The 10,433-nt window shown below is 35.7% G+C and overlaps 1 pseudogene; it reads right to left on the bottom strand.

Moving 5' to 3' along the window:
• Positions 1 to 603: 603 nt before the first annotated feature.
• Positions 604 to 3,869, bottom strand: LOC107499711 (annotated as a pseudogene).
• Positions 3,870 to 10,433: the final 6,564 nt, after the last annotated feature.

The raw sequence follows: 10,433 nt of genomic DNA, 5'->3' as shown, positions 1-10,433 counted from the left end.
CACAAAGAAAGTAGCAAAGTGTGAAGACTTTTAACAAAAAGAGCATGAAATGTCTCAGCTACTACAAACCTGTCAGAAAGGTAAAGAATAAGAGAAGACTATATATTTGGCATAAATTCCACACAGATTTTTAGTGAGAAAATAATACATGCATTTAATACACTCTGTCAATGATACAATATTAAAAAGATATGAACTATTCTCTCACAAAGCTTAAAAATTACAAGAATAAGTGGGACCTACATAGCAGCAACAAAAGATAGAAAGTGAGAAGTAGATTTAGAGAAGCGTGATTGGAGTTCAGACACTGCTTCCACTTGTGAATCAGGGAAAATCCCCAGAAGGAAACGACATCTGAAATAGACTGGAATTCCATTAGTTTTTGAATATGTAGAGGTTGTTATGACCTCATTCTATCCAGAGTTAAAATATGAGTTTTAAAATCTCGGACCACAGGTCAGAAAAAAATTTACTGCAATATTACATTTAGCTTGTATTAACAACTGATCAAGCATAAACAAATAACAATAACAAAAGTTATAAAAGGGGAGTTGAAAGGACATCATCATCATGTTGCATCCTGAGTCCTTAAACACTGGAATTTCATTGCAAGAAACTAAGAGTGAGAGGAGGGTCACCATGTGTCCTAATAAGAACAGAGATGGAGTTATTCTGCATGAGATAGAGGTGAGATATGAAGAGTAAAATAAACAATCTAATTAAAAAATGGATGGAGGACCTGAACAGATACTTCTCCCAAGGAAATGTACAAATGGCCAACAGAAATACGAAAAGATGCTCAGCTTCACTCACCTGTTAGAATGTCTATCATCAATCAGACAAGTAATAACAAGTCTTGGTTGTTGTGGGGAAAAGGAACCCTCATATACTGCTGGTGGGAATGTAAATTGGTACAGCCACTGTAGAAAACAGTATGAGGGTTCCTCAAAAAATTAAGAATAGGATTACCAAATGACCCAGCAATCTTGCCTCTGGGTATCTATTCTAAAAATTTGAAAGTGTTTATTTTTAAAGATATATGCACCCTAATGTTCACTGAGGTGGTCAAGACATGGAAACAACTGAAGGAACCTTTGATAGATGATTGGATAAAGAAGATGCGGTACTTATATAAATGGAATATTTATATTTATTTATAGGATGAAATATTGCCATTTGCAACAACATCTATGGACCTTGAGATTATCATGCTAAGCAAAATAAGTCAGAAAACATTGAGAATCATATGATTTTACTCATACGTGGAACATAAAACTGAAAGCAACAAACGAACAAGACAGAGACTTGTAGACACAGACAATAGTTTAATGATTACCAGAGGGAAAGGGGGAAGAGGTAGATAAGAGTAAACAAGGTCAAATATATGGTAACAATGAAATTTAACTTTTGTAGGTAAACACACAATTCAATATACATGTGATGTATTATAGAATTATATGCTTGAAACCTATACAATTTTATTAACCCATGTCACCCCAATTAATTTAATTTAAAAAAAGAAGGAAGGGGACTGGAAAGAGGAAAACTGAGGACAGAAAAAAAATGGGAAGACAAGTGGGAAGTGGGTAAAAGGGCAAGAAAAGTAGACACAAAGAACTCACCAGCACTTCCTAAGCCAAAGTGCAAAGACCTATCAGAAGCATCAGTGGCATCATCACTGCCAAGATAATCAAGCCCACGAAGTTGTGGTGTTCCATGGGTTTGGCTACATACAAGGGTGTCATTTCAAACCACCCCCTGGTTAGTACATTTCCCAGGTATTACTTTTTTTCATTTGAGTCTCTACTTCAACAAACACCTTTCTTCCTATTTCTTCTCTCATCCCTCCTCAGGGAGAAATCATTCACCTAACCCTCAAAATCTTCCCACATATGCAGGTCTCTCATTTTTAGCTCTTTTATTCTTGAATTAATTATGTTCACTCTTTTGGGGTCTGGAGTCCATAGATAACTAATTTTTCATTTGCCTCTCCTGCTCTGCTTGAGGACCACTTACTCCCTTTCCCAATTGGGTCCCAGTTCCTTCTTACCCAAACAGAGGATGATATACTTGCCTCCAAGACTACTGTGTCTCACTCAGCAAGATAGGCCAGATGTCTTGATGGTTTCCACATCCAAGAAAATCCTAAGATACCATGTCTCATCAGCGCTGGGCAAGACATCATTTTGCTGAGTGCCTTGTTGTACCTGCTCACCTCCATTCCACATAGCCCAAATCAGCTTTGGGTAGAAGCCAGAGACATAACAAACTAGCATCTGATGGTCAGAACCAGGATAGGGATCAGTGGATAGCCAGGCCTCTGGTCTTACTGCAGAGGACAGGAAAGATATTCAGATGAGAACTCTAACACAAAATTGGACATTCACAGCTTCACATCCGTTTAGACAGAAATATCTTTCCCACTCTGGAAGTCCATCACCCATTATCCCTCTTCTTCTTTGCTCCTTCTTATCCTCTGCCTTTCCTGCATCAAGTAGACCCAAGAGGAAACATGGACAAGTGTCACTGAGGTGTTCATGTGTTATTTTCTTGACACCCTTATACTGATTAAATAGTCTGCACACCTGCTGAGCTCTAGTTCCACCCTCTAGTTCCACCCTTTGGAGATGGCAACCATGAATTGTTCCAGAAGTTCATGAGCTCTCACCCTTAATAAGCAAACTGCACAAAGCCTTCCTTGATTTCCCTAGAGTGCAGCTCACAGCCTCCTGTCATCTGTACCACAAAGGGATCTGAAGAAGGGTTATGAATTAGAGGGAAGAGGGAGTAAAAATGATTAAACAAGTGGAAGCAAAAGAAGGAAGTAGAAGGGAGAAGTTGGAGGGTTGAGGCAATGGAAAAAAGTTGGTTTGATCAGAGTTTCAGAAAAGAGAGAATTGGTGGTAGTTAATTGTGGAGAAAAAAATAAATGGCATGACGGAGGGGGCAAAATTTTTTTTGAAAAAGGTGATAAATGGTGAGGGCAAGAGAATAAGGAAAGACTTAGTATTAGGGAGTTGTCATTAAAATAATCTAGGGTGAATGAAATGCAATGCGTTACAAAAAATGTATAGACAGAGACTGATTAGGGAAAAAATCGGAGTAAAAATCTCATTGAGACATACACATCCCACCCATATTTGACCTCCCCATTTTGGGAATTGAACTCACATTCCAACTTCCATTGGCTGGCACAGTTGTTAATTATGTGAAGTAATTCATTATAGAGTCTGTGGAAAAAACCTTCCAGTTCCATCATCTCCTTTTTACTGAAGTTGCCCTTTGACCAAGGCCTCAGAAAAATGAATCTGCCATAGTGGCTCTTCCAGCCATGAATCTGCCATAGTGGCTCTCCCAGCCATGAGTCTGCAAGTCTACCAACCAAGCTAAGCTCCAACTTTGTGTCCAGGAATGGTTGTAGAGATAAGATGTGGATGGTTTGGAAGGAGATCTGCTCCTGGAAGACTGTAGCAAAAGAACAGATAAATTGAGAAAAAAAGGCATTGAAATGGAGAGGGAATGGAGAAAGAAAGTTGCTAGAGAGGGAAAACTCAGAATCTGGAGGAAAGGGAAGCCATAGTTACCTCAACAGACATTTGACTGTCCCAGGACCCCACACTTTATATACAACCATCAGAAGTGCAGAGTACCAGAGTCAGGGATGCTCAGAACAGAATTATGCTGTTATTCTCTATGCTGTTATTCTCAGTCTCCAGGTATGTGGACACACACACACACACACACACACACACACACACACACACACACACACACTTGCACCCAACTGAGCAGTGGCCAGAGTTCTTACCATCTTCGTTGTTACCACCTAGCAGAAGAACTGCTAGCAATGGAAATTGCAAAAACAGCATTTCATTTACAGGTGTTATTTCTTCTCTCAGAAAAGTCTGTCTTTAATTTCTGTTTTAAACAAACCTACTCCACAACACCTCTATTCTGACTTCCTTCTTCTAACAATAGACAAACCTCCCCTTTAGTCACTGTCTGCAACAAAAACAATTTTAAAAAATCTTCTCCTTCCCTAAACCCGGGACTGCCAACTCAGCCTCTCATTTCCTCCACGGTTCTGACTCTCCTCTCCGGCTTTCAGTTTCTCCACTTATCACCCGCCTCCATTCTGTTCATCTTTCTCTAATTCGACCTCTATGAAATAAGCCTTGTGTGGCATTGAAAAGTCACTACCTCTCGGGACATGTCATTCTCATTAGTACAGTAAAAACATAAAACAAAATGGCTTTCCACCCCACTAACATATATATATATATATATATATATATATATATATATATATATATATATATATGATTTCTCATTGGTTGATTTATTTGCTCTTTCAAAATCTCCTTTGACTCTCATTGGTAACAGTAAAAACTACCATACATTCTCCATTATTCTTAGGAAAGAACAGGTAGCCATCACAGAGACCACAGAAGCCTTGAAACACATAAAGAAAAACCCGTCAGACTTCCACTGATATGTATTCATTCCCCCAAGAGTCACTTAGCACCTGCCTGGATCCAAGCATCTTGCTACATTCGTGAATATACAGAGGTCAATAATGCAATCACTTTTTTTCAAGGAGCTTTAATTCTACCTAGGAAGAATATGTAAAGATAGAACTATGAATCTTGGTGTACTAGGTTTTATTGTAATGTATAGACTCTAGACAAACACAAGGCTTCTTGGAACAATATTTTGTAAAGCATAGATCTTTAATTAAGGTTATCTATTCAAAATCTTGATTTCAGTGTTTGGCTTGGAATGTTAGGCCTGTATACCCCTGTTGTACTAATCTACCGAACATCTAACACAGTGCCTGGCAAGTGATAGGCACTAAATGAGTATTTTTGAATGATTAAACAATTTGGTTCAGACATATAATTATTTTTTAATTATGCAGATTTTTAGCATAACTATTTTGTATCTCTACTTGTTGAAATGAGAATCTTATATGCTATTATTTAGGATAAAAACATATACTAATAAGCATGAAGTTTACAGAGGGGGTTACACTGTAAATCCCCCATTAGTTATATTTTTTTAAAAAAGTAATAATTTGTGAGAAGTGAAGTTAATAGAGTATTCTGGAATTACTTACCTAAGATTTCCATTTTTATTTGCCTTGCTTAGATGTTCCACGCTCATCTTATTAGCTAGTCTTTGTTGGACATACTGACCTTTCTCTTTCAAGCTCTTTATAACTGTTTAAAGGCTCTTAAATATTTGGGAATATTTTGTATCATCTGGACAAATGTGCTTGGGCTGTTTATTTCTTGGTGTACAAGTAACAGAAATTATCTCAGGTTAATTTAAGAAAGAAAATAGGAAAGTTAAGATTATGGTAACCTAAAATTAAAAAAGCCAAAATGTGTAGCAATAAGTGTATATTTGGGATCAAAGAATTGCAATTCAAACAACACTGATTCAGTCAGGAACCCAAATAGTGTCATGATTGCAGGGTGATGGGAAGGTGATTTTATAAGAAAAGAAGGGATAAGTACATGAATAGAAAAAAAAACATTTCTATTGGTGCTAACAAGCTGACAAGCTGAATTGTTCTTTGGCAATTGTAGGGGTTCAGAAAAAGCCACCAAAAATGTACCACTTTAGCATCTGAATTATATTGACCTGAAGGCAATCAAGACCCTGCAGACTCAGAAACTTTTACCTCTTTTTTAAAGAATTATATAAGGGGTCTTGCCCATAACAAGTTATCACTAAAAGTACCTTTTTTTTTTTAATCTATCTATATGACAGGACAAACTCTTAATTACTGAACATCATCATTATGATCTTGCAATGACCCTTTGAAGCTCCGAGGTACCTTACCTCATCCTTAGCTCAGAATGCCATAGATACTTCATTTTAACTGCAAACAAGCAACAAAAAAAAGGGCTATGTTATAAATCTGACAAGTTCAGTGACAGAAGGTAACGTTATAAGGTGACCTGATCATAAATTCCTAATTGGGTGGGTCCTGGTGGGTAGTCACATCACAGGACTATAAAGGTTTATCTTTGCCTTAAGCAAGCCCTGTCCATTGTTGTGTGCATCTAGGTTACCTATTTTCGAAATATCAGAAGTAATTCTCTTTTTCATACCCTTATAAGGAGAAGGAAAGTGTTACCACTCTCAAGGGAGCACATAATCTTGTTAACCATCCTATCACAGTTTCATGTAACCTTCCATAAGTTCCCTCCTTAATTCCAAATACAGAAAAATAACTCCAAAACTGTCATTTTCTGGAGCATTTGGGATTTGCTTCAAAGAATGTCATCATTTTTGCTCAAATAAACATAAAAATTCTCTACAGGTTTGGACATTCTTACATCAATATAACTTTCATTAGCTGAACCATTCATGGATGTAGAGTCTCTGATTCTCTCATGTGTGTGGGGTTCCCATGTGTACATATTTACTGAATTTGGTTATTTTTTCTTGTTAATCTGATTCATATTAATTTAATTATTAGACCAGTGGAATGAATCTAGGAGGGTAGAGAAAAGTTTCTTCCTCCCCTACATTGTATAAGGATAGTAGTTACTGAGTCTATCTTCAGAAAGAGTTGTGGACAAAGAAGCAGGATTTGATTCTATGAAAAAAACCTCAGAGAGAGAGAGAGATTTGAATGAAAATATCTAACTGGACAGATCATGGTGAGTAGTCATGCAACAGACACAAAATTTCTTTAGTGAAAGTTTTACCTTTGCCTTTTTTTGTGTGCATCTAGGTTAACACGACTTTGTAACCACCCTCAAAGAGCACATGATTTTCATGATCCCGTTAGCCAAATTTCACCTTGCTTTTCTCTTAGCTCCATGTAATCTTCCTTACATTCGCTCCTTAATTTCAAATGCATAAAAGAAGCTGCAAAACTGTTATTTTTCAGAGCATTTGAGATCGTGCTCCATGGCACGTGTTGTCAGTTCGGCGCAAACCCTTATAAAAATTCTCTATAGGTTTGGATGTTTCTTGCATCAACATAGTCCATAATAATTAGTTTTTGTAATCAGAATTGAAATGTTAGCTTTGCAAACAGTTGTTCAGAAGACAATGTTGGTTTAGACAGTCCAAAGATCTGGCCTACTACAAACATGCCAGAGTTTTAAGAAGCAATAAGGGAAAGGCAGATCCCCTGGAATGACTGCTCTGTCCCAATTTTTGTTTTAATTAAGTTTATTGGGGTAACATTGGTTAATACAATTCTACGATTTTCATGTGTATCTTATGATTTTAAATCTGTATATTCTATTGTGTTTACCACCCAGTCCAGTTTCCTTCAGCTACCATATATTTGATCCCCTTTACCCATCTCTCTACCCCTACCTTCCCCATCCCCTACCCTCTGGTAATCACTAGTCTATAGTCCATGTCCATGAGTCTCTGTTTGATTGGACTTAAAGAATATTTTATGAATTTGACCTCAAAAGCAAGATAAATAAAAGCAAACTCTTTATAACTGTTTAAAGATTGTTCATTTGTTGCTTTTAGGTTTATATCCCACATGTAAGTGATATTATGTGATTTTTAACTTTTTCCCTCTGGCCTATTTCACTTAGCATGATTATCTCAAGGTCCATCCATGTTGTCGCAAATGGCAGTATTTCATCTCTTTTTATGGCTGAATAATATTTCATTGGATATATGTACCACAGTTTTTTAGTCAATTATCTATCATTATACACTTCAGTTGCTTCCATGTCCTGGCAACTGTGAATAAGGCTGCTATGATCATCGGTGGGAAAATATCTTTTTAGATATGGATTTTCAAGTCTTTGAGGTAAATACCTAGTAGAGATATTGCTGGACCATATGATAAATCAATTCTCAGTTTTTTGAAGAAACTCCATACTGTTTTCCATAGTGGCTGTACCAATTTGCAGCCCCACCAACAGTGTATGAGGGTTCCTTTTTCTCCACATCCTCTCCAGCATTTGTTATTACTTGACCTGTTGATTATAGCTATCATAACAGGTGTGAGATGGTATCTCATTTTGGTTTTGATTTCCATTTCCCTAATAGCTAGCGATGTTGAGCATCTTTTCAAATATTTGTTGGCCATTTGAATGTTCTCTAGGGAGAAGTATCTGTTCAGGACCTCTGCCCATTTTTGGATTAAATAATTTGCTTTTTGTTGTTATTGAGTTGTATGACTTCTTTGTATATTTTGGATATTAGGCCCTTATTGGAGGTATTGCTTGCAAATATATTTTCCTAATCAAATGATTGTCTTTTGCCCATGTTGACAATTTATTTTGCTAAGCAGAAGCTTTTTAGTTTGATGTAGTCCCATTCATTTATTTTTGCTTTTATTTCCCTTGCTTTTGAGGTCAAATTCATAAAATATTCTTTAAGTCCAAGGTCCTTGAGTTTAGTTCCTATGTTTTCTTCTATATATTTTATTATTTCAGGTCTTATAATCAGGTCCGTAATCTATTTTGAGTTAATTTTGATGTATGGTGATAGATAACAGCCTAGTTTCATTCTTTTGCAGGTAGCTTTTCCTTTATCCACTGTATGTTGTTGGCATTTTTGTTGAAAATTATTTGTATGCGTAAATATGGGTTTACTTCTAGGCTCTCAGTTTTGTTCCACTGGTCCATGTATATGTTTTTCTCCCAATACCATGCCGTTTTAGCTTTGTAATATAATTTTAAGTCAAAAACAGTGATGCCTGAAGCCTCATTCTTGTTTTTCCGGGTGGCTTTGGCAATTTGGCATCTTTGTTACTTCCATACAAATCTGATGATTTTTTGTTCTATTTCTTTAAAAAATGCCAATAGGATTTTGATGGGGTTTGCATTAAATCTGTATAATGCTTTAGGTAATATGGTCATTTTAACTATGTTGATTCTTCTAATCCTAGAACATAGAGTATCTTTCCATTTCTTTGTATCTTGTTCAATTTCTTTGGATAGGGCCTTGTAGTTTTCATTATTTAGGTCCTTCACATGTTTCGTTAAATTTACTTCTAGTATTTTATTCTTTGTTGCAATTGCAAAAGGAATAATTTTGTCCACTTCTTTGTCTGACACTTCATTATCAGAGTATAGGAACTCTATGGATTTTTAAACTTTGATTTTGTATCCAGAGAGTTTACTGTATTACTTATTATTTCCAGTAGTGTTCTTGTGGAGTCTTTAGGATTTTCTATATAGAGAATCATGTATCTGCAAATAGTGACAGTTTGATTTCTTTGTTACCTATTTAGATGCCTTTTATACCTTTCTTTTGCCTGATTGCACCCATTATATTGCACTATTATATTGAATAACAGTGGCGATAGTGGACAGCCTTGCCTTGTTCCTAATCTTAGAGGGAAGGTTTTTAGTTTTTCACCATTAAGTATAATGTTCGCTGAGAGTTTTTCATATATGGCCTTTATTATGTTAAGATACTTTCCTGCTATACCAATTTTGTTAAGTGTTTTGGTCATAAATGAATGTTGTATCTTGTTGAAGGCTTTTTCTGCACCTATTGATATAATCATATGATTCTTACTTTTTAATTTGTTTATGTGGTGTATCACGTTAATCTATCTGTGTATCTTGAACCATCCCTGTGCTTCTGGAATGAAACCCGCTAGATTGTGGTGCATAATCTTTTTAATATGTTGCTGTATTTGGTTCACTACTATCTAATTTAGGATTTTTGCATCTGTGTTCATGAGAGATATTGATATGTAGTTTTCTTTTTTGTGTGTTATCTTTGCCAACTTTTGATATCAGGGTAATATTGGCTTCATGAAATGAGTTGGAAAGTATTGCTTCTTCTTCGATTTTTTGGAAGAGTTTGAGGACAATAAGTATTAAATCTTCTTTTAATTCACTGGTGAAGCCATCTGGTCCTGAACTTTTACTTTGCAGTAGGTTTTTGATGATTGTTTCAATTTTCATATTGCTGATGGGTCTATTTATATTTTCCAGTTATTGATTCAATCAAGGAAGTTTTTATTTTTCTGAGTACTGGTCCATTTCTTCCAGGTTATTAAATTTGGTGTTATATAATTTTTCATAGTATTTTTATATGGTCTTTTGTATTCCTGCAATGTCAGTCATAATTTCCCCCTTTTCATCCCTTGTTTTGTTTATTTGTGCCTTTCTGTTTTTCTTTACTAAATCTAGAAAGAGGTTTGTCAATTTTATGAACCTTTTCAAAGAACCAGCTCTTTTTGCATTTATTTTTTTTCTTCTTTTTGTTTGTTTGTTTTCAATTTCATTTATTTCTGCCCTAATTTTGATGTTTTTTTTCTGCTCTGCTGACTTTAGGTTTCATTTGTTCTTCCCTTTTTAATTTTTTAATATGAAGTGTTAGACTGTTTATATGGGCTCATTCTTGTTTTGTAGATAGGCCTGTAGTTTAAGAACTTTTCTCTTACAACCACTTTTGCCATGTCTCAAAAGTTTTAATATATT

The sequence above is a fragment of the Rousettus aegyptiacus genome, unplaced genomic scaffold (genome assembly GCF_014176215.1).
Source record: "Rousettus aegyptiacus isolate mRouAeg1 unplaced genomic scaffold, mRouAeg1.p scaffold_m13_p_17, whole genome shotgun sequence".
In the NCBI taxonomy this organism is placed as follows: domain Eukaryota; kingdom Metazoa; phylum Chordata; class Mammalia; order Chiroptera; family Pteropodidae; genus Rousettus; species Rousettus aegyptiacus.
Note: the sequence above shows the minus strand (reverse complement) of the source record. Positions and strands in the feature narration are given on the sequence as shown.